We start from the raw sequence: 25,901 nt of genomic DNA, 5'->3' as shown, positions 1-25,901 counted from the left end.
TTGGTGCACTCAGGTTTTGCCAAATATAATTCTCTGTACAGGTTAATAAGACTACAGTGAAAACGTTTGAAGAACACAAGGCCGGTTATATGTTCCTTTGAAAGAAAGGTTTTTATGCAACGCGACTATCATAAGCGGAAAATCCGTGAGCGGATCGATTTGGTCTGTTGGTATTGCACGACCCTGAGACGCGACATCATTATGTGCGGATAAAATATTTTCCCGGAATGGTTTTCTGGCTCAGCAAGTACCATAGAAGAAAGCTTCCTTGTCGGTATTGCCTGCAAGCCTAATAACGTCCATCATTCTCGTCCCCAGAAATTGCCAGGGACGCATTTCTGTCAAAAACCAAGGTCGAGATGGAACTGTGCACTTTTATTGATCAACGTTTGTTAATCGAACAAGATATCCGCGGTAGAACTTCTTCGTGGAGTCATCGTAACAGTCGCACCAATAATTAACTCCGCCGCCCTAAACAGCAAATTAGACCTGTATGAAAGCGCAACAGTGCAGCCCATGCCAGTAGGAGAGTTTACACGGATTGATCCCGTGGATTTTGACATATAGAAATATGTACACAAGTATGATACAAATAGCAACCATAGATACTTTTGATCTAGAGTATCAAGACCAGCTGCATAACACAAACAATAAGTATGCGCAGGTCCCGGAAGTGTTGTTGACACCCCATGAGTGGCTGTCACCATATCCGTGTTGAAGCGTGTATGATTCCCGACCCAAGTTTACAGAATGCATCCAGTTTGTCCCGAACCTGCTCCAGAACTTAATTATGTAATCCACGTGCGCAATTTAAAATCCGCATCTGTGATTTGGGAGTATGTGCTTTGAGTCCATTAGGTGCTCTGATTTTGCCAACGTCTTAGATGGCGCCACATATATAAATTAATACGAATCAGCGCACGGTGACAATTAACGAGTTTGAGAAAGACTTCTTTAAACTTATGAATAATACTGTTCGGGAAAACCGTGGTAAATCAACGAAAACGAATTCGCGTCGAACAAGACGATTTAATCAAGCTATGATATGGTGACAACGTCAAAATGATGTACATGGATACAGACTCGTTACTGAATCACATTATCTTTTTAAATCTTATAGATGTAAGTGGATTTTATTTTTCGACCCGTTTGCATTCAATCTTAAGGCAATTTATATTCTAGGGGTGTGTGCTGCAATTACCTCTAAAGTTGTTATATGAACACTGAGACATTTAAACGTCATTTCAAGTTTATACTTGATTTGTCATCTTAAACCTATTTTTATATGCTTTATCCCAAAGCTAGGAAATTTTCAAAGGCTGTGTTGTTGTTTTGAAGTTGCACAGTATTCGTTTATACAAGAATCTGAGAAAACTTTTAGTTTTTCATTATGCATTAGTGTTGCATAGGAAACTTTCAACCTCGGGATCAGAATTTTGTATTCAACACTCGGCAAAGCCCCGTGTCTGACATAGTATTTTCATACCTTACAACGATGCATATGAACTATTATATTAGTCTTTCCATTCTGAATCCTCAGATCGCTAGTATGAACATATTTTCATCAGTCTGTAGTTGTTTACACAAGGCAAATTATGAAAGAACCAATATATTTTGATTCTTTGCTCTAACGAATAGCTGAGCAACTGAATTTCAGTCATATGTTTTATTACGTTACTACTACTACTACTACTTAATAATAATAATAATAATAATAATATTAATAATAATTTTAACAACTAACTAATCTACTACTGCTTAAAAGCATTTTTGAAAAGCCATTTTGGGCGGGGATGCGGGTGGTGGCAAAAGCCTTTTGATGTTCGGGTTGAATTAATGAACTGTCCCGGAGCCGTTCCTCAGCAAGTAGCATCTTATTAAATTTCGCTTGATATTTGTATATTAAATGCTACTACCACCCCACCCATTAGTCACACTCCATCAAACCCGATTCCCAGATTAAAAAAGGAAATAAATTCGCGACTTGAACAAACAAATCCTTCGTACATCAGATGGCGTTTAATTGCGATCAATTTTATTGAGTACCATATAACCAACGTAAAATCTGGTCAAATCATCTTCAATACATTTCATCACCTATTGGTTCAAAGATATGTTGAAATAGGCTCAAACGAATTGACAAACAGCAGCATTATATTTTGATGCGTAAAAACCAACATGTTCCGCATACTGCCATGAAAGAACAAATATATATGAGAATTTACTAATCTGTCCTGAAGAAAGGCCAACATACTAAATCATATATTTATCACTACCTGTCAGTCAAATTTGACGTATTGAAAATTTATAAAATTCTCTTCATAAAATTATTTGATATCGTTATTTATTTATTTATTTATAAAATTTAATATATTTATATCATTAGAGACCGATCCGGTGGCCTGGTGATTAGAGCGTCCGCTTCAGATGCGGGAGGTCGTGGGTTCGAATCCCGGCCGAGTCATACCAAAGACTTTCACAAATGGTACTAACAGCTGCCTCGCTTGGCGCTCAGCATTAAGAGGTTACTGTTAGGACTGGTCCGCCTGGTGTCAGGATAATGTGACTGGGTGGGACATCATGCTTCATGTCTGCGGCATGATACCCCAATGCTAGACAAAGCTATAAACTGCCACACTGCAGACATCGTAGCGATATGACTGACAAATTGTTATTAAGTTACGTTAAAAGTCCTAATCACACACATTATCATTAGAACTTGTATTTATTCTACACGAGGGCACTCCATGTCCGAATATGATTTTATCATGTTCGTGATTTGGATCCATAGAATCGAAATTAGAAGAAATTAGCTAAAGACATTTATACAAGGGCTAATAAAACGAGATAGTATATATGAATTTGTAAGGAAACCTATATCTTTGTTTGATTTGGATAGCATGGTAATATCAAATTTCAAAGATTGTGATTAACTGTATATATTTTTATAATCGCTGGACACAAGGAACTGTTACTAATGTTGGCTTCAAATAGCTAAACATTTCTCATTTCCATCGTATGTATTGAATAAAACATACTTTGCTTGAAACGATAAAAATGACAAAATAATAATAAAATAAAATACAAAAAGAAAATTTTGTTTAAACAAAAATACGCGCAAACCAGGCTCACTGAGTTTATGAAAGATATATTAACACCGAAAAGAAACGACTACACATATTATAGGTTTTAACATCCTATATTTACCATCAAATTAAGACAAACTGACACTCAGCATCATGCTGATTGCCGATGTATAACGCGCACATAAAATAGGGGTAGAAATTCACTGTAAATTTAACATTAAGTTAAGTGGAGAAAAATCTTATCACAAGACCTTAGAAGTTTGTATTAGCAAAATGAACATTTGGACGCATCAAAATTTTTTATAGTTTCATTCATTTTAAAATATTCATTGTAGATTTACAACGATGTACCTGAGCAACACCCGCATTTATGACCTTTATGTCAGACACGAATGTGGTTTTCCCAATGGATCAGAATATAGTATTCACAGACGTACGCCTCAGTGTTGGCAACCATTACAATCCACGTGCTGGTGTTTTCCAAGCACCCAAATCCGGAATGTATCACTTTGCCCTGACATTAGCAAATAATAATGTAAGAGGAACTCTCTACAATGCGTATATTGTAACAGGTGATGGCAACAAAGTTCTAGGCTATGTATACCAAAGTGATAATTGGGAGAGTTGGCAGGCGAGGACTGTCTCTGTGCTGGCCCATTTGGATGCTGAAGAAAACGTCTGGATCAAGTGCCGTGCAGATCCGTGTTCAATTGCCCATACAATCCATTCATGTTTTTCTGGGTTCCTGGTGGACGGTAGATAGCTGTTGTTTTGATTTATCTTTTCTTGTTGAAATAAGTGCACACTCAAAACGTTCATTTTGGTCGAAGACCGCATACAACGTTTCCATTGAACAATGTGTGTTTGTAGTTATGCATATTTATAACCGTTAACCATTTCGACATGCTATAACGTGTTGCATACATTTATATTATGAATATTGTGAAATGTTCATTGCGACGTGCATTCTGATAGCAATATAAAGCCTTCCACAAGAGTAAGTAATACCGAAAGCAAGGATCCTGACCAGTCACGTCATAACGTACTTTTGGGGATTGATGTTTGAAACAATTTTGGTGGATTTCGTTGTAGTCCCAAACTACAAATTTAAAAACACAACGAAACACCAGTCACATATGAAAAAGAAGTACCCTCCCACTCACCCCAAACAACAAAATATTATTGCGTGTCATTTCTAAAGATTAACAAACCTATATGATGAATAAATATCTGTAGTCTTGAACTATATAGTCAGCTTTTACGAGTTTTTCGTTTTTCTTTTAACCCATTTAAAAGGAATTATAATTCATTTCATATTATTTTTAGTAACATATAGTGTTATCATACTTATATACTTGTAGAAGAAGGACAGGATATCCGGGTTCCTCTTGAACATATCGGTAACTTTTCTTCAGTGCTGTTAGGTTCTCAAGATAATTCTGAAAGAGGCATCAATTATAATTCTGGAAGGGCAAACCCAGATAGTGTTGTTGTTGTTGCTGTTGTTGTTGTAGGGTTTAACGCCATTTTTCAGCACATTGTAGACTAAACATAGTGGCCAGTATGAATGGTGGAGGAAGATCCCAGGAAAACCCCGGAAAGAACCACCGACCAACGAGAAGCTACTAGAAAGCTTTCTCACATACCCACATTGGCCGAATCCGAGACTCGAACCAACGCAGACAGAGGTGAGATGGCAGTGATTCGGAGCGGTGAGCGATTTAGACTACTCGACACTCGGGGCCTCCAGGCTATCAGCTGCAGTATTAGGTTAATCATGATGTGAAACAATTTTTTTTTCAAGATAGTTTCAATCTTGATTGATTCATGTAACTGAAAGATACCTAACTTGTCTGTGTTGCCTTCAATAGGTATACTTAAACGTACATATCTGCAATATAGTTTATAATAATTTGACTTTTACCTCCCAATTTTAAACTTGAATACAGCATACGGAATCGGTTCACAATTAATACTTCCAGTTCAGTACCCACGAATGTAGTTCTAGTCTATTTTTAGAACATTTTTTCCTCTCTCATTTTGGTGGTGATAGAAGAGTTTTATTTATGCATTTTTGGTAGGGATTTAAAGGTAACTGTTTATTCTTCATAATATGAGCTCAGGGTGTTGTTGTATGTGTGTATTTCGGCGACAGTGCACAGTGAGTAATAAGGCCTTGGTGATGCTCCGGAAGTGAAATGTGTGTTCTGTGTACATGGTGATGTGTTGACAGTTCAGCATCTAAAAAAAGAGCAGGTCAACCTTTGACGAGAACTTCACCGTGAAGTCATCTTTGAAGGTAGTTTAGATTAGCATATGATTTGTATTGATTGTCACACAGTGGAAAGGTCAGTACTGAGAAACCAATGTAGATAACATTTAGTAAAATTAATTGTGTCCTATGTCCTGTCAGGGAAGCATTGATTCAACTTTAAATTGCTATAATATTTTTATTATTAATGATAGACACATGAGATTTTCACACCTTGTGTATATTGACCGTAGCAATCCGAAAATATAATTAAAATTTTAAAAAATTAATTAATTTTTTTTTAAAATTAATTTTAAAAAATTTAAAAATTAAAAAAAAAAATTCCCTATAAATTCACAGAAATGGTATCTGTTGGAGATGACACTCATTATTATTAGCAGCAATGTATTCCTACACCATATTGAAGTTGCAATGGAGGATTTTTTTGAAAGCCTGTCAGCAAAAATTTCATTGAATTCTGTAATAGCACATAATAGTGTTTGTAAAATATGGACAGGAAATGTAACAGCCAATGGATTATATGGCCTATTGTCATATAAGGATCCCACAACAAACACGTGGAAGAAAAAACATGTTCACAGACTGGCACTGATGGTGAAGTTGAGAAGTCTGACTATACCAAAGGAGCTAGATGCATCCCATTTATGCCATAATAGTCTGTGTGTGAATGTGGATCATCTGGTTCTAGAGTGTCATTCCATTAATAATAATAGACAGTATTGCAAAGGTTATGGTCATTGCATTGGCCATGGTGACTATCCTGACTGCATGTTAAAGTTGAAATTGTAATATGGAATAAATTCAGGTATCATGATATATCCTTTACACCCACCCACATCCATATCAATGTATGTCTGGCATGGAAGGAAGGAAGGAAGGATGGATGGATGGATGTATGTATGTGTTGAGTAACAAGGAGAAAGGAAAGAGTGTGGTCTTTATTTTAGTAGACCATGCTGGTATGACAGTGCTTTCTTAAATACATTCTTTTCTTCCTTCCTTCCTTCTTTCGTTCCTTTTATTCATTCATTCATTCATTCATTCATTCATTCATTCATTCATTCATTCAGCTAGTCTAGTAAGTCATGTCTTGTCATGTCATGTTATTTTAATTTTGATTTTTTTAATCTTTATTTATTTTGCTTTTTAATTTCTTTATTTGTGTCTTCATATTCAGAGAAAACTGTTTTGACCTCTCCATAGGTCTCATCAGGTGGTAGTAAGTAACACAACTGCACATAACATGCGTTGTGTTACCTACGGATTTCCCCACTACAGTTTTCCCTTCTGTACAATGTGTTATTCATGGTGTATTTGAGCGCTTTCATTTTGCACATGGAATTAAGATAACTTTCTGTCTGCAGTGTCCATTGGCTCCTGCTAAACCTTTGCATAGGAGTGATCGCCCTTGGTATCTAGCAGTCCTTTGCAGTAGTCAGACTTCCTATTGCCTTGCTGTGTCCTGTACCTCAGATGGGCCTGTATCATATTTCCTTGTCTTGCTAAAATACGTTTCCTGGTTTTGGGATGCTTTTGATACAACTGATGGTAAGTGCAGTCTTTATCCATTGTCTCCAGTGATCTCAGAGTCCTTGTTGAAAGTTTACCTCCCAAGTGTGTCACTTTTTTTTTCAGTGATGATCCCAGGCTGTTATTGAGTCTGTGTATTGTTGAATGCACTCTTGCCTCAAAGTTTCTGGAATAGTTCACATTCTTAGGTAATGAAACACTGATTGATCTGTTCACTGCCTCACATTTCTGTGTGTTTGTGTTCAGTCGCAATCTTTCTACAACATCACAGGAGAGTTTCATTTTCAGAACTTCTAGCAGGATGTTCTTATCATTTTCTGTCATGTTGAGATGAGTCATTTGATGAGGGCCCAGGTATGCTGATCGCATCCACCAGCTGTTAGTACTTCCTCCCCCACAGACCTTTGAATAATGCTGGCATTTGGAGCAGTCCCCTGAATAACAGCGCAGAGTGGCATCCAATACTTGGGGAAGTTGACATTTAATTTTTTTAACATCACCACTATTGTCCTCCATCATTTGTTTGAAGATTAAACCGCAACGTGCTTTAATGTCTTGGCTGAAAATTTTCTGTTTGAGCCTTTTTCCTTCTCTTGTTCTTATTCCTGGAAACATGTTTTCACTAAATATTGCAGAATTACACCGTTTGAACTGTAAACGACCCAAATGGATGGGATCTGACAGTCTTTCTACTTTCCACATTGGATGCAGAATGGTATAAGCATTTTGGAAGCCAGCAGCAGCCTGTGCATCTCCATCTGTTGTTGCATGTCTGATGAGAATCTCTTGCAGAACAAATTTTTGTCCCATTTCTCTTGCCATTTCATACTCTGAATGTGGTTCAACTGGTGACAGATTTGCTGTGCAGTCAACATGGCCTCCTGGACATTTCACATCAAAACCTTTTCCCTTCAGCCATGCTCCAGTCCAACACAGCTTGTTTTCTATTGTAGTTCCCACAATGTATTGCTTCTCTGTAACAGTTTCGCAGGCAATTCCAACAGCTTGTGATGAACTTTGACCAGGTTTCTTTTCATGTCCAAAGCTAATGGCATTGTATCTCGCATCAAAAGCAACATTTATTTGCTCAGGATGCTGAACACCACGCATAACATTAACTTGTCTGACTAGTTTCAGCTTCTCTGTCATGTCCATTTCATTCAGCTCCACAGTTGCTTTGCCTACAAGGTTGGAGGCCCTTTGCATAGATGTTCTGCTAGGTGGCGCAATGTCAGTGGCTGCAAGCAAGTATCTAGCCCTGGTGTTGCCCATTGGTGTATCTTGTAATCCAGCTTGAAACATCATATTTACAGCAGCAGGATTTGGCCCAGGTTTATTTGTTTTTATCTCATCATACAACTTATACTCTGGTGACTTAAAGCTGCAGTTTTTACACATCATAGTATGCTTCCAAGCAAGTCCCCATTTTATTTCATTAGCAATTTGGAACTCTGGTCTACCACATATGTTGACTTGATTGCCATGGCGATGAATGATATCATTCCACATTTCAACATTTTTTTTCATACAGATCATACGTGTCCCATCATGCTCATTCAAATTTGTCTCTTTCAGGTCCAGTTTTGCTTTGGATGATGGTTGTAGAATGTTTGCAGTCCCAGGTGTGCCATTACAGTCTGGTGCCTGAACTGACTTGAGACCCCCATTTGTCGGCTTTGTCACTGCTGTGAGAGAGAACTTGTCTGCATCCATTCTTCTTGTCACTGGAACAGATGCAGCACTGGAACTTGGTAGAGTATTATCAGTCAGATATGTGACTCCTTTGTTATGTGGAATATATCCAGGTTTAAAAAAAGTTGTCTTCCTCTTCTTGTACCCTTTCATGGTTTCAGTTACGATAACTGCATGTAAAATACAAGAATCATCCTCTCTCTCTCACTTATATAGTTAGGAGAAGGCATGCTAGCTTGGTTTCAGAGAACTTCACCAACTCTTCAATACTACTGGAAGCCTGACATCTGAAGACTCCTCCCCTTCATGGGTGGAAATGATGTCATGTACTTGGTTAGACCTAGCTTGCGTATTTAGATGCTACCAGATTTCAGGTGTTACCTTTCATTGACAAGCTTTGGTTTAATTGCTTCACACCTGATAAGGAAAACCATTGATGTTTATGACAAAGGATTGGAGAGACTTTGCCATAGAACAAAATTTGTCAACTTCAGGTTTTAAAATTTCATTAAAATTTAAGTTAAATTTAAATTTTCATATCAAAATATGTATGATTTTTTAAAATTGAATTTTCTAAGAAAGTTAAACAGTCTAGTTTAATTTCTAGTAATTTCCAGATTGGTGTTAGAACTAAAAACTAATTACAGTTTATTTGAAGTGTTTATCTTGATTAGCAAAATCACAATTAAACTTTAAGTTTTGTGCATTTTTGAAATTCAGCCATTTGGAATTGAGTTGTGTCTGTGTTACAGTGGTGTCAGCTAAAAGCCTGTATCTGTCCTATTCATGGATGAAAGTCCTTAAAACTTTGCAGCAGCATTTAAGAGACATTGATTTGATCATGGATGGAAGTTTTATCCATGGAGGTGAAATTGTCTAACCCTGTCAGGAATCGGTTCACAATTAATACTTCCAGTTCAGTACCCACGAATGTAGTTCTAGTCTATTTTTAGAACATTTTTTCCTCTCTCATTTTGGTGGTGATAGAAGAGTTTTATTTATGCATTTTTGGTAGGGATTTAAAGGTAACTGTTTATTCTTCATAATATGAGCTCAGGGTGTTGTTGTATGTGTGTATTTCGGCGACAGTGCACAGTGAGTAATAAGGCCTTGGTGATGCTCCGGAAGTGAAATGTGTGTTCTGTGTACATGGTGATGTGTTGACAGTTCAGCATCTAAAAAAAGAGCAGGTCAACCTTTGACGAGAACTTCACCGTGAAGTCATCTTTGAAGGTAGTTTAGATTAGCATATGATTTGTATTGATTGTCACACAGTGGAAAGGTCAGTACTGAGAAACCAATGTAGATAACATTTAGTAAAATTAATTGTGTCCTATGTCCTGTCAGGGAAGCATTGATTCAACTTTAAATTGCTATAATATTTTTATTATTAATGATAGACACATGAGATTTTCACACCTTGTGTATATTGACCGTAGCAATCCGAAAATATAATTAAAATTTTAAAAAATTAATTAATTTTTTTTTAAAATTAATTTTAAAAAATTTAAAAATTAAAAAAAAAAATTCCCTATAAATTCACAGAAATGGTATCTGTTGGAGATGACACTCATTATTATTAGCAGCAATGTATTCCTACACCATATTGAAGTTGCAATGGAGGATTTTTTTGAAAGCCTGTCAGCAAAAATTTCATTGAATTCTGTAATAGCACATAATAGTGTTTGTAAAATATGGACAGGAAATGTAACAGCCAATGGATTATATGGCCTATTGTCATATAAGGATCCCACAACAAACACGTGGAAGAAAAAACATGTTCACAGACTGGCACTGATGGTGAAGTTGAGAAGTCTGACTATACCAAAGGAGCTAGATGCATCCCATTTATGCCATAATAGTCTGTGTGTGAATGTGGATCATCTGGTTCTAGAGTGTCATTCCATTAATAATAATAGACAGTATTGCAAAGGTTATGGTCATTGCATTGGCCATGGTGACTATCCTGACTGCATGTTAAAGTTGAAATTGTAATATGGAATAAATTCAGGTATCATGATATATCCTTTACACCCACCCACATCCATATCAATGTATGTCTGGCATGGAAGGAAGGAAGGAAGGATGGATGGATGGATGTATGTATGTGTTGAGTAACAAGGAGAAAGGAAAGAGTGTGGTCTTTATTTTAGTAGACCATGCTGGTATGACAGTGCTTTCTTAAATACATTCTTTTCTTCCTTCCTTCCTTCTTTCGTTCCTTTTATTCATTCATTCATTCATTCATTCATTCATTCATTCATTCATTCATTCAGCTAGTCTAGTAAGTCATGTCTTGTCATGTCATGTTATTTTAATTTTGATTTTTTTAATCTTTATTTATTTTGCTTTTTAATTTCTTTATTTGTGTCTTCATATTCAGAGAAAACTGTTTTGACCTCTCCATAGGTCTCATCAGGTGGTAGTAAGTAACACAACTGCACATAACATGCGTTGTGTTACCTACGGATTTCCCCACTACAGTTTTCCCTTCTGTACAATGTGTTATTCATGGTGTATTTGAGCGCTTTCATTTTGCACATGGAATTAAGATAACTTTCTGTCTGCAGTGTCCATTGGCTCCTGCTAAACCTTTGCATAGGAGTGATCGCCCTTGGTATCTAGCAGTCCTTTGCAGTAGTCAGACTTCCTATTGCCTTGCTGTGTCCTGTACCTCAGATGGGCCTGTATCATATTTCCTTGTCTTGCTAAAATACGTTTCCTGGTTTTGGGATGCTTTTGATACAACTGATGGTAAGTGCAGTCTTTATCCATTGTCTCCAGTGATCTCAGAGTCCTTGTTGAAAGTTTACCTCCCAAGTGTGTCACTTTTTTTTTCAGTGATGATCCCAGGCTGTTATTGAGTCTGTGTATTGTTGAATGCACTCTTGCCTCAAAGTTTCTGGAATAGTTCACATTCTTAGGTAATGAAACACTGATTGATCTGTTCACTGCCTCACATTTCTGTGTGTTTGTGTTCAGTCGCAATCTTTCTACAACATCACAGGAGAGTTTCATTTTCAGAACTTCTAGCAGGATGTTCTTATCATTTTCTGTCATGTTGAGATGAGTCATTTGATGAGGGCCCAGGTATGCTGATCGCATCCACCAGCTGTTAGTACTTCCTCCCCCACAGACCTTTGAATAATGCTGGCATTTGGAGCAGTCCCCTGAATAACAGCGCAGAGTGGCATCCAATACTTGGGGAAGTTGACATTTAATTTTTTTAACATCACCACTATTGTCCTCCATCATTTGTTTGAAGATTAAACCGCAACGTGCTTTAATGTCTTGGCTGAAAATTTTCTGTTTGAGCCTTTTTCCTTCTCTTGTTCTTATTCCTGGAAACATGTTTTCACTAAATATTGCAGAATTACACCGTTTGAACTGTAAACGACCCAAATGGATGGGATCTGACAGTCTTTCTACTTTCCACATTGGATGCAGAATGGTATAAGCATTTTGGAAGCCAGCAGCAGCCTGTGCATCTCCATCTGTTGTTGCATGTCTGATGAGAATCTCTTGCAGAACAAATTTTTGTCCCATTTCTCTTGCCATTTCATACTCTGAATGTGGTTCAACTGGTGACAGATTTGCTGTGCAGTCAACATGGCCTCCTGGACATTTCACATCAAAACCTTTTCCCTTCAGCCATGCTCCAGTCCAACACAGCTTGTTTTCTATTGTAGTTCCCACAATGTATTGCTTCTCTGTAACAGTTTCGCAGGCAATTCCAACAGCTTGTGATGAACTTTGACCAGGTTTCTTTTCATGTCCAAAGCTAATGGCATTGTATCTCGCATCAAAAGCAACATTTATTTGCTCAGGATGCTGAACACCACGCATAACATTAACTTGTCTGACTAGTTTCAGCTTCTCTGTCATGTCCATTTCATTCAGCTCCACAGTTGCTTTGCCTACAAGGTTGGAGGCCCTTTGCATAGATGTTCTGCTAGGTGGCGCAATGTCAGTGGCTGCAAGCAAGTATCTAGCCCTGGTGTTGCCCATTGGTGTATCTTGTAATCCAGCTTGAAACATCATATTTACAGCAGCAGGATTTGGCCCAGGTTTATTTGTTTTTATCTCATCATACAACTTATACTCTGGTGACTTAAAGCTGCAGTTTTTACACATCATAGTATGCTTCCAAGCAAGTCCCCATTTTATTTCATTAGCAATTTGGAACTCTGGTCTACCACATATGTTGACTTGATTGCCATGGCGATGAATGATATCATTCCACATTTCAACATTTTTTTTCATACAGATCATACGTGTCCCATCATGCTCATTCAAATTTGTCTCTTTCAGGTCCAGTTTTGCTTTGGATGATGGTTGTAGAATGTTTGCAGTCCCAGGTGTGCCATTACAGTCTGGTGCCTGAACTGACTTGAGACCCCCATTTGTCGGCTTTGTCACTGCTGTGAGAGAGAACTTGTCTGCATCCATTCTTCTTGTCACTGGAACAGATGCAGCACTGGAACTTGGTAGAGTATTATCAGTCAGATATGTGACTCCTTTGTTATGTGGAATATATCCAGGTTTAAAAAAAGTTGTCTTCCTCTTCTTGTACCCTTTCATGGTTTCAGTTACGATAACTGCATGTAAAATACAAGAATCATCCTCTCTCTCTCACTTATATAGTTAGGAGAAGGCATGCTAGCTTGGTTTCAGAGAACTTCACCAACTCTTCAATACTACTGGAAGCCTGACATCTGAAGACTCCTCCCCTTCATGGGTGGAAATGATGTCATGTACTTGGTTAGACCTAGCTTGCGTATTTAGATGCTACCAGATTTCAGGTGTTACCTTTCATTGACAAGCTTTGGTTTAATTGCTTCACACCTGATAAGGAAAACCATTGATGTTTATGACAAAGGATTGGAGAGACTTTGCCATAGAACAAAATTTGTCAACTTCAGGTTTTAAAATTTCATTAAAATTTAAGTTAAATTTAAATTTTCATATCAAAATATGTATGATTTTTTAAAATTGAATTTTCTAAGAAAGTTAAACAGTCTAGTTTAATTTCTAGTAATTTCCAGATTGGTGTTAGAACTAAAAACTAATTACAGTTTATTTGAAGTGTTTATCTTGATTAGCAAAATCACAATTAAACTTTAAGTTTTGTGCATTTTTGAAATTCAGCCATTTGGAATTGAGTTGTGTCTGTGTTACAGTGGTGTCAGCTAAAAGCCTGTATCTGTCCTATTCATGGATGAAAGTCCTTAAAACTTTGCAGCAGCATTTAAGAGACATTGATTTGATCATGGATGGAAGTTTTATCCATGGAGGTGAAATTGTCTAACCCTGTCAGGAATCGGTTCACAATTAATACTTCCAGTTCAGTACCCACGAATGTAGTTCTAGTCTATTTTTAGAACATTTTTTCCTCTCTCATTTTGGTGGTGATAGAAGAGTTTTATTTATGCATTTTTGGTAGGGATTTAAAGGTAACTGTTTATTCTTCATAATATGAGCTCAGGGTGTTGTTGTATGTGTGTATTTCGGCGACAGTGCACAGTGAGTAATAAGGCCTTGGTGATGCTCCGGAAGTGAAATGTGTGTTCTGTGTACATGGTGATGTGTTGACAGTTCAGCATCTAAAAAAAGAGCAGGTCAACCTTTGACGAGAACTTCACCGTGAAGTCATCTTTGAAGGTAGTTTAGATTAGCATATGATTTGTATTGATTGTCACACAGTGGAAAGGTCAGTACTGAGAAACCAATGTAGATAACATTTAGTAAAATTAATTGTGTCCTATGTCCTGTCAGGGAAGCATTGATTCAACTTTAAATTGCTATAATATTTTTATTATTAATGATAGACACATGAGATTTTCACACCTTGTGTATATTGACCGTAGCAATCCGAAAATATAATTAAAATTTTAAAAAATTAATTAATTTTTTTTTAAAATTAATTTTAAAAAATTTAAAAATTAAAAAAAAAAATTCCCTATAAATTCACAGAAATGGTATCTGTTGGAGATGACACTCATTATTATTAGCAGCAATGTATTCCTACACCATATTGAAGTTGCAATGGAGGATTTTTTTGAAAGCCTGTCAGCAAAAATTTCATTGAATTCTGTAATAGCACATAATAGTGTTTGTAAAATATGGACAGGAAATGTAACAGCCAATGGATTATATGGCCTATTGTCATATAAGGATCCCACAACAAACACGTGGAAGAAAAAACATGTTCACAGACTGGCACTGATGGTGAAGTTGAGAAGTCTGACTATACCAAAGGAGCTAGATGCATCCCATTTATGCCATAATAGTCTGTGTGTGAATGTGGATCATCTGGTTCTAGAGTGTCATTCCATTAATAATAATAGACAGTATTGCAAAGGTTATGGTCATTGCATTGGCCATGGTGACTATCCTGACTGCATGTTAAAGTTGAAATTGTAATATGGAATAAATTCAGGTATCATGATATATCCTTTACACCCACCCACATCCATATCAATGTATGTCTGGCATGGAAGGAAGGAAGGAAGGATGGATGGATGGATGTATGTATGTGTTGAGTAACAAGGAGAAAGGAAAGAGTGTGGTCTTTATTTTAGTAGACCATGCTGGTATGACAGTGCTTTCTTAAATACATTCTTTTCTTCCTTCCTTCCTTCTTTCGTTCCTTTTATTCATTCATTCATTCATTCATTCATTCATTCATTCATTCATTCATTCAGCTAGTCTAGTAAGTCATGTCTTGTCATGTCATGTTATTTTAATTTTGATTTTTTTAATCTTTATTTATTTTGCTTTTTAATTTCTTTATTTGTGTCTTCATATTCAGAGAAAACTGTTTTGACCTCTCCATAGGTCTCATCAGGTGGTAGTAAGTAACACAACTGCACATAACATGCGTTGTGTTACCTACGGATTTCCCCACTACAGTTTTCCCTTCTGTACAATGTGTTATTCATGGTGTATTTGAGCGCTTTCATTTTGCACATGGAATTAAGATAACTTTCTGTCTGCAGTGTCCATTGGCTCCTGCTAAACCTTTGCATAGGAGTGATCGCCCTTGGTATCTAGCAGTCCTTTGCAGTAGTCAGACTTCCTATTGCCTTGCTGTGTCCTGTACCTCAGATGGGCCTGTATCATATTTCCTTGTCTTGCTAAAATACGTTTCCTGGTTTTGGGATGCTTTTGATACAACTGATGGTAAGTGCAGTCTTTATCCATTGTCTCCAGTGATCTCAGAGTCCTTGTTGAAAGTTTACCTCCCAAGTGTGTCACTTTTTTTTTCAGTGATGATCCCAGGCTGTTATTGAGTCTGTGTATTGTTGAATGCACTCTTGCCTCAAAGTTTCTGGAATAGTTCACATTCTTAGGTAATGAAACACTGATTGATCTGTTCACTGCCTCACATTTCTGTGTGTTTGTGTTCAGTCGCAATCTTTCTACAACATCACAGGAGAGTTTCATTTTCAGAACTTCTAGCAGGATGTTCTTATCATTTTCTGTCATGTTGAGATGAGTCATTTGATGAGGGCCCAGGTATGCTGATCGCATCCACCAGCTGTTAGTACTTCCTCCCCCACAGACCTTTGAATAATGCTGGCATTTGGAGCAGTCCCCTGAATAACAGCGCAGAGTGGCATCCAATACTTGGGGAAGTTGACATTTAATTTTTTTAACATCACCACTATTGTCCTCCATCATTTGTTTGAAGATTAAACCGCAACGTGCTTTAATGTCTTGGCTGAAAATTTTCTGTTTGAGCCTTTTTCCTTCTCTTGTTCTTATTCCTGGAAACATGTTTTCACTAAATATTGCAGAATTACACCGTTTGAACTGTAAACGACCCAAATGGATGGGATCTGACAGTCTTTCTACTTTCCACATTGGATGCAGAATGGTATAAGCATTTTGGAAGCCAGCAGCAGCCTGTGCATCTCCATCTGTTGTTGCATGTCTGATGAGAATCTCTTGCAGAACAAATTTTTGTCCCATTTCTCTTGCCATTTCATACTCTGAATGTGGTTCAACTGGTGACAGATTTGCTGTGCAGTCAACATGGCCTCCTGGACATTTCACATCAAAACCTTTTCCCTTCAGCCATGCTCCAGTCCAACACAGCTTGTTTTCTATTGTAGTTCCCACAATGTATTGCTTCTCTGTAACAGTTTCGCAGGCAATTCCAACAGCTTGTGATGAACTTTGACCAGGTTTCTTTTCATGTCCAAAGCTAATGGCATTGTATCTCGCATCAAAAGCAACATTTATTTGCTCAGGATGCTGAACACCACGCATAACATTAACTTGTCTGACTAGTTTCAGCTTCTCTGTCATGTCCATTTCATTCAGCTCCACAGTTGCTTTGCCTACAAGGTTGGAGGCCCTTTGCATAGATGTTCTGCTAGGTGGCGCAATGTCAGTGGCTGCAAGCAAGTATCTAGCCCTGGTGTTGCCCATTGGTGTATCTTGTAATCCAGCTTGAAACATCATATTTACAGCAGCAGGATTTGGCCCAGGTTTATTTGTTTTTATCTCATCATACAACTTATACTCTGGTGACTTAAAGCTGCAGTTTTTACACATCATAGTATGCTTCCAAGCAAGTCCCCATTTTATTTCATTAGCAATTTGGAACTCTGGTCTACCACATATGTTGACTTGATTGCCATGGCGATGAATGATATCATTCCACATTTCAACATTTTTTTTCATACAGATCATACGTGTCCCATCATGCTCATTCAAATTTGTCTCTTTCAGGTCCAGTTTTGCTTTGGATGATGGTTGTAGAATGTTTGCAGTCCCAGGTGTGCCATTACAGTCTGGTGCCTGAACTGACTTGAGACCCCCATTTGTCGGCTTTGTCACTGCTGTGAGAGAGAACTTGTCTGCATCCATTCTTCTTGTCACTGGAACAGATGCAGCACTGGAACTTGGTAGAGTATTATCAGTCAGATATGTGACTCCTTTGTTATGTGGAATATATCCAGGTTTAAAAAAAGTTGTCTTCCTCTTCTTGTACCCTTTCATGGTTTCAGTTACGATAACTGCATGTAAAATACAAGAATCATCCTCTCTCTCTCACTTATATAGTTAGGAGAAGGCATGCTAGCTTGGTTTCAGAGAACTTCACCAACTCTTCAATACTACTGGAAGCCTGACATCTGAAGACTCCTCCCCTTCATGGGTGGAAATGATGTCATGTACTTGGTTAGACCTAGCTTGCGTATTTAGATGCTACCAGATTTCAGGTGTTACCTTTCATTGACAAGCTTTGGTTTAATTGCTTCACACCTGATAAGGAAAACCATTGATGTTTATGACAAAGGATTGGAGAGACTTTGCCATAGAACAAAATTTGTCAACTTCAGGTTTTAAAATTTCATTAAAATTTAAGTTAAATTTAATTTTCATATCAAAATATGTATGATTTTTTAAAATTGAATTTTCTAAGAAAGTTAAACAGTCTAGTTTAATTTCTAGTAATTTCCAGATTGGTGTTAGAACTAAAAACTAATTACAGTTTATTTGAAGTGTTTATCTTGATTAGCAAAATCACAATTAAACTTTAAGTTTTGTGCATTTTTGAAATTCAGCCATTTGGAATTGAGTTGTGTCTGTGTTACAGTGGTGTCAGCTAAAAGCCTGTATCTGTCCTATTCATGGATGAAAGTCCTTAAAACTTTGCAGCAGCATTTAAGAGACATTGATTTGATCATGGATGGAAGTTTTATCCATGGAGGTGAAATTGTCTAACCCTGTCAGGAATCGGTTCACAATTAATACTTCCAGTTCAGTACCCACGAATGTAGTTCTAGTCTATTTTTAGAACATTTTTTCCTCTCTCATTTTGGTGGTGATAGAAGAGTTTTATTTATGCATTTTTGGTAGGGATTTAAAGGTAACTGTTTATTCTTCATAATATGAGCTCAGGGTGTTGTTGTATGTGTGTATTTCGGCGACAGTGCACAGTGAGTAATAAGGCCTTGGTGATGCTCCGGAAGTGAAATGTGTGTTCTGTGTACATGGTGATGTGTTGACAGTTCAGCATCTAAAAAAAGAGCAGGTCAACCTTTGACGAGAACTTCACCGTGAAGTCATCTTTGAAGGTAGTTTAGATTAGCATATGATTTGTATTGATTGTCACACAGTGGAAAGGTCAGTACTGAGAAACCAATGTAGATAACATTTAGTAAAATTAATTGTGTCCTATGTCCTGTCAGGGAAGCATTGATTCAACTTTAAATTGCTATAATATTTTTATTATTAATGATAGACACATGAGATTTTCACACCTTGTGTATATTGACCGTAGCAATCCGAAAATATAATTAAAATTTTAAAAAATTAATTAATTTTTTTTTAAAATTAATTTTAAAAAATTTAAAAATTAAAAAAAAAAATTCCCTATAAATTCACAGAAATGGTATCTGTTGGAGATGACACTCATTATTATTAGCAGCAATGTATTCCTACACCATATTGAAGTTGCAATGGAGGATTTTTTTGAAGCCTGTCAGCAAAAATTTCATTGAATTCTGTAATAGCACATAATAGTGTTTGTAAAATATGGACAGGAAATGTAACAGCCAATGGATTATATGGCCTATTGTCATATAAGGATCCCACAACAAACACGTGGAAGAAAAAACATGTTCACAGACTGGCACTGATGGTGAAGTTGAGAAGTCTGACTATACCAAAGGAGCTAGATGCATCCCATTTATGCCATAATAGTCTGTGTGTGAATGTGGATCATCTGGTTCTAGAGTGTCATTCCATTAATAATAATAGACAGTATTGCAAAAGGTTATGGTCATTGCATTGGCCATGGTGACTATCCTGACTGCATGTTAAAGTTGAAATTGTAATATGGAATAAATTCAGGTATCATGATATATCCTTTACACCCACCCACATCCATATCAATGTATGTCTGGCATGGAAGGAAGGAAGGAAGGATGGATGGATGGATGTATGTATGTGTTGAGTAACAAGGAGAAAGGAAAGAGTGTGGTCTTTATTTTAGTAGACCATGCTGGTATGACAGTGCTTTCTTAAATACATTCTTTTCTTCCTTCCTTCCTTCTTTCGTTCCTTTTATTCATTCATTCATTCATTCATTCATTCATTCATTCATTCATTCATTCAGCTAGTCTAGTAAGTCATGTCTTGTCATGTCATGTTATTTTAATTTTGATTTTTTTAATCTTTATTTATTTTGCTTTTTAATTTCTTTATTTGTGTCTTCATATTCAGAGAAAACTGTTTTGACCTCTCCATAGGTCTCATCAGGTGGTAGTAAGTAACACAACTGCACATAACATGCGTTGTGTTACCTACGGATTTCCCCACTACAGTTTTCCCTTCTGTACAATGTGTTATTCATGGTGTATTTGAGCGCTTTCATTTTGCACATGGAATTAAGATAACTTTCTGTCTGCAGTGTCCATTGGCTCCTGCTAAACCTTTGCATAGGAGTGATCGCCCTTGGTATCTAGCAGTCCTTTGCAGTAGTCAGACTTCCTATTGCCTTGCTGTGTCCTGTACCTCAGATGGGCCTGTATCATATTTCCTTGTCTTGCTAAAATACGTTTCCTGGTTTTGGGATGCTTTTGATACAACTGATGGTAAGTGCAGTCTTTATCCATTGTCTCCAGTGATCTCAGAGTCCTTGTTGAAAGTTTACCTCCCAAGTGTGTCACTTTTTTTTCAGTGATGATCCCAGGCTGTTATTGAGTCTGTGTATTGTTGAATGCACTCTTGCCTCAAAGTTTCTGGAATAGTTCACATTCTTAGGTAATGAAACACTGATTGATCTGTTCACTGCCTCACATTTCTGTGTGTTTGTGTTCAGTCGCAATCTTTCTACAACATCACAGGAGAGTTTCATTTTCAGAACTTCTAGCAGGATGTTCTTATCATTTTCTGTCATGTTGAGATGAGTCATTTGATGAGGGCCCAGGTATGCTGATCGCATCCACCAGCTGTTAGTACTTCCTCCCCCACAGACCTTTGAATAATGCTGGCATTTGGAGCAGTCCCTGAATAACAGCGCAGAGTGGCATCCAATACTTGGGGAAGTTGACATTTAATTTTTTTAACATCACCACTATTGTCCTCCATCATTTGTTTGAAGATTAAACCGCAACGTGCTTTAATGTCTTGGCTGAAAATTTTCTGTTTGAGCCTTTTTCCTTCTCTTGTTCTTATTCCTGGAAACATGTTTTCACTAAATATTGCAGAATTACACCGTTTGAACTGTAAACGACCCAAATGGATGGGATCTGACAGTCTTTCTACTTTCCAATTGGATGCAGAATGGTATAAGCATTTTGGAAGCCAGCAGCAGCCTGTGCATCTCCATCTGTTGTTGCATGTCTGATGAGAATCTCTTGCAGAACAAATTTTTGTCCCATTTCTCTTGCCATTTCATACTCTGAATGTGGTTCAACTGGTGACAGATTTGCTGTGCAGTCAACATGGCCTCCTGGACATTTCACATCAAACCTTTTCCCTTCAGCCATGCTCCAGTCCAACACAGCTTGTTTTCTATTGTAGTTCCCACAATGTATTGCTTCTCTGTAACAGTTTCGCAGGCAATTCCAACAGCTTGTGATGAACTTTGACCAGGTTTCTTTTCATGTCCAAAGCTAATGGCATTGTATCTCGCATCAAAAGCAACATTTATTTGCTCAGGATGCTGAACACCACGCATAACATTAACTTGTCTGACTAGTTTCAGCTTCTCTGTCATGTCCATTTCATTCAGCTCCACAGTTGCTTTGCCTACAAGGTTGGAGGCCCTTTGCATAGATGTTCTGCTAGGTGGCGCAATGTCAGTGGCTGCAAGCAAGTATCTAGCCCTGGTGTTGCCCATTGGTGTATCTTGTAATCCAGCTTGAAACATCATATTTACAGCAGCAGGATTTGGCCCAGGTTTATTTGTTTTTATCTCATCATACAACTTATACTCTGGTGACTTAAAGCTGCAGTTTTTACACATCATAGTATGCTTCCAAGCAAGTCCCCATTTTATTTCATTAGCAATTTGGAACTCTGGTCTACCACATATGTTGACTTGATTGCCATGGCGATGAATGATATCATTCCACATTTCAACATTTTTTTTCATACAGATCATACGTGTCCCATCATGCTCATTCAAATTTGTCTCTTTCAGGTCCAGTTTTGCTTTGGATGATGGTTGTAGAATGTTTGCAGTCCCAGGTGTGCCATTACAGTCTGGTGCCTGAACTGACTTGAGACCCCCATTTGTCGGCTTTGTCACTGCTGTGAGAGAGAACTTGTCTGCATCCATTCTTCTTGTCACTGGAACAGATGCAGCACTGGAACTTGGTAGAGTATTATCAGTCAGATATGTGACTCCTTTGTTATGTGGAATATATCCAGGTTTAAAAAAAGTTGTCTTCCTCTTCTTGTACCCTTTCATGGTTTCAGTTACGATAACTGCATGTAAAATACAAGAATCATCCTCTCTCTCTCACTTATATAGTTAGGAGAAGGCATGCTAGCTTGGTTTCAGAGAACTTCACCAACTCTTCAATACTACTGGAAGCCTGACATCTGAAGACTCCTCCCCTTCATGGGTGGAAATGATGTCATGTACTTGGTTAGACCTAGCTTGCGTATTTAGATGCTACCAGATTTCAGGTGTTACCTTTCATTGACAAGCTTTGGTTTAATTGCTTCACACCTGATAAGGAAAACCATTGATGTTTATGACAAAGGATTGGAGAGACTTTGCCATAGAACAAAATTTGTCAACTTCAGGTTTTAAAATTTCATTAAAATTTAAGTTAAATTTAAATTTTCATATCAAAATATGTATGATTTTTTAAAATTGAATTTTCTAAGAAAGTTAAACAGTCTAGTTTAATTTCTAGTAATTTCCAGATTGGTGTTAGAACTAAAAACTAATTACAGTTTATTTGAAGTGTTATCTTGATTAGCAAAATCACAATTAAACTTTAAGTTTTGTGCATTTTTGAAATTCAGCCATTTGGAATTGAGTTGTGTCTGTGTTACAGTGGTGTCAGCTAAAAGCCTGTATCTGTCCTATTCATGGATGAAAGTCCTTAAAACTTTGCAGCAGCATTTAAGAGACATTGATTTGATCATGGATGGAAGTTTTATCCATGGAGGTGAAATTGTCTAACCCTGTCAGGAATCGGTTCACAATTAATACTTCCAGTTCAGTACCCACGAATGTAGTTCTAGTCTATTTTTAGAACATTTTTTCCTCTCTCATTTTGGTGGTGATAGAAGAGTTTTATTTATGCATTTTTGGTAGGGATTTAAAGGTAACTGTTTATTCTTCATAATATGAGCTCAGGGTGTTGTTGTATGTGTGTATTTCGGCGACAGTGCACAGTGAGTAATAAGGCCTTGGTGATGCTCCGGAAGTGAAATGTGTGTTCTGTGTACATGGTGATGTGTTGACAGTTCAGCATCTAAAAAAAGAGCAGGTCAACCTTTGACGAGAACTTCACCGTGAAGTCATCTTTGAAGGTAGTTTAGATTAGCATATGATTTGTATTGATTGTCACACAGTGGAAAGGTCAGTACTGAGAAACCAATGTAGATAACATTTAGTAAAATTAATTGTGTCCTATGTCCTGTCAGGGAAGCATTGATTCAACTTTAAATTGCTATAATATTTTTATTATTAATGATAGACACATGAGATTTTCACACCTTGTGTATATTGACCGTAGCAATCCGAAAATATAATTAAAATTTTAAAAAATTAATTAATTTTTTTTTAAAATTAATTTTAAAAAATTTAAAAATTAAAAAAAAAAATTCCCTATAAATTCACAGAAATGGTATCTGTTGGAGATGACACTCATATTATTAGCAGCAATGTATTCCTACACCATATTGAAGTTGCAATGGAGGATTTTTTGAAAGCCTGTCAGCAAAAATTTCATTGAATTCTGTAATAGCACATAATAGTGTTTGTAAAATATGGACAGGAAATGTAACAGCCAATGGATTATATGGCCTATTGTCATATAAGGATCCCACAACAAACACGTGGAAGAAAAAACATGTTCACAGACTGGCACTGATGGTGAAGTTGAGAAGTCTGACTATACCAAAGGAGCTAGATGCATCCCATTTATGCCATAATAGTCTGTGTGTGAATGTGGATCATCTGGTTCTAGAGTGTCATTCCATTAATAATAATAGACAGTATTGCAAAGGTTATGGTCATTGCATTGGCCATGGTGACTATCCTGACTGCATGTTAAAGTTGAAATTGTAATATGGAATAAATTCAGGTATCATGATATATCCTTTACACCCACCCACATCCATATCAATGTATGTCTGGCATGGAAGGAAGGAAGGAAGGATGGATGGATGGATGTATGTATGTGTTGAGTAACAAGGAGAAAGGAAAGAGTGTGGTCTTTATTTTAGTAGACCATGCTGGTATGACAGTGCTTTCTTAAATACATTCTTTTCTTCCTTCCTTCCTTCTTTCGTTCCTTTTATTCATTCATTCATTCATTCATTCATTCATTCATTCATTCATTCATTCAGCTAGTCTAGTAAGTCATGTCTTGTCATGTCATGTTATTTTAATTTTGATTTTTTTAATCTTTATTTATTTTGCTTTTTAATTTCTTTATTTGTGTCTTCATATTCAGAGAAAACTGTTTTGACCTCTCCATAGGTCTCATCAGGTGGTAGTAAGTAACACAACTGCACATAACATGCGTTGTGTTACCTACGGATTTCCCCACTACAGTTTTCCCTTCTGTACAATGTGTTATTCATGGTGTATTTGAGCGCTTTCATTTGCACATGGAATTAAGATAACTTTCTGTCTGCAGTGTCCATTGGCTCCTGCTAAACCTTTGCATAGGAGTGATCGCCCTTGGTATCTAGCAGTCCTTTGCAGTAGTCAGACTTCCTATTGCCTTGCTGTGTCCTGTACCTCAGATGGGCCTGTATCATATTTCCTTGTCTTGCTAAAATACGTTTCCTGGTTTTGGGATGCTTTTGATACAACTGATGGTAAGTGCAGTCTTTATCCATTGTCTCCAGTGATCTCAGAGTCCTTGTTGAAAGTTTACCTCCCAAGTGTGTCACTTTTTTTTTCAGTGATGATCCCAGGCTGTTATTGAGTCTGTGTATTGTTGAATGCACTCTTGCCTCAAAGTTTCTGGAATAGTTCACATTCTTAGGTAATGAAACACTGATTGATCTGTTCACTGCCTCACATTTTCTGTGTGTTTGTGTTCAGTCGCAATCTTTCTACAACATCACAGGGAGTTCATTTCCAGAACTTCTAGCAGGATGTTCTTATCATTTTCTGTCATGTTGAGATGAGTCATTTGATGAGGGCCCAGGTATGCTGATCGCATCCACCAGCTGTTAGTACTTCCTCCCCCACAGACCTTTGAATAATGCTGGCATTTGGAGCAGTCCCCTGAATAACAGCGCAGAGTGGCATCCAATACTTGGGGAAGTTGACATTAATTTTTTTAACATCACCACTATTGTCCTCCATCATTTGTTTGAAGATTAAACCGCAACGTGCTTTAATGTCTTGGCTGAAAATTTTCTGTTTGAGCCTTTTTCCTTCTCTTGTTCTTATTCCTGGAAACATGTTTTCACTAAATATTGCAGAATTACACCGTTTGAACTGTAAACGACCCAAATGGATGGGATCTGACAGTCTTTCTACTTTCCACATTGGATGCAGAATGGTATAAGCATTTTGGAAGCCAGCAGCAGCCTGTGCATCTCCATCTGTTGTTGCATGTCTGATGAGAATCTCTTGCAGAACAAATTTTTGTCCCATTTCTCTTGCCATTTCATACTCTGAATGTGGTTCAACTGGTGACAGATTTGCTGTGCAGTCAACATGGCCTCCTGGACATTTCACATCAAAACCTTTTCCCTTCAGCCATGCTCCAGTCCAACACAGCTTGTTTTCTATTGTAGTTCCCACAATGTATTGCTTCTCTGTAACAGTTTCGCAGGCAATTCCAACAGCTTGTGATGAACTTTGACCAGGTTTCTTTTCATGTCCAAAGCTAATGGCATTGTATCTCGCATCAAAAGCAACATTTATTTGCTCAGGATGCTGAACACCACGCATAACATTAACTTGTCTGACTAGTTTCAGCTTCTCTGTCATGTCCATTTCATTCAGCTCCACAGTTGCTTTGCCTACAAGGTTGGAGGCCCTTTGCATAGATGTTCTGCTAGGTGGCGCAATGTCAGTGGCTGCAAGCAAGTATCTAGCCCTGGTGTTGCCCATTGGTGTATCTTGTAATCCAGCTTGAAACATCATATTTACA

The 25,901-nt window shown here is 37.3% G+C and overlaps 1 long non-coding RNA gene across 5 annotated transcripts; it reads left to right on the top strand.

Moving 5' to 3' along the window:
- Positions 1–273: 273 nt before the first annotated feature.
- LOC149808571 (uncharacterized) lies at positions 274–24,670 on the top strand. 5 transcript variants are annotated; one of them, XR_016425403.1, is made up of 8 exons: positions 274–1,122; positions 8,464–8,639; positions 12,892–13,067; positions 15,579–15,762; positions 17,320–17,495; positions 20,006–20,189; positions 21,743–21,918; positions 24,426–24,670. It is a non-coding gene; the product is annotated as an uncharacterized LOC149808571 (long non-coding RNA). The 5 variants fall into 5 exon arrangements; XR_016425408.1 differs by lacking the exon at positions 20,006–20,189 and adding an exon at positions 11,151–11,334; XR_016425407.1 differs by lacking the exon at positions 15,579–15,762.
- Positions 24,671–25,901: the final 1,231 nt, after the last annotated feature.

The sequence above is a fragment of the Sinohyriopsis cumingii genome, chromosome 1, assembly GCF_028554795.1.
Source record: "Sinohyriopsis cumingii isolate HCF-2022 chromosome 1, ASM2855479v2, whole genome shotgun sequence".
Lineage (NCBI taxonomy): Eukaryota > Metazoa > Mollusca > Bivalvia > Unionida > Unionidae > Sinohyriopsis > Sinohyriopsis cumingii.
Note: the sequence above shows the minus strand (reverse complement) of the source record. Positions and strands in the feature narration are given on the sequence as shown.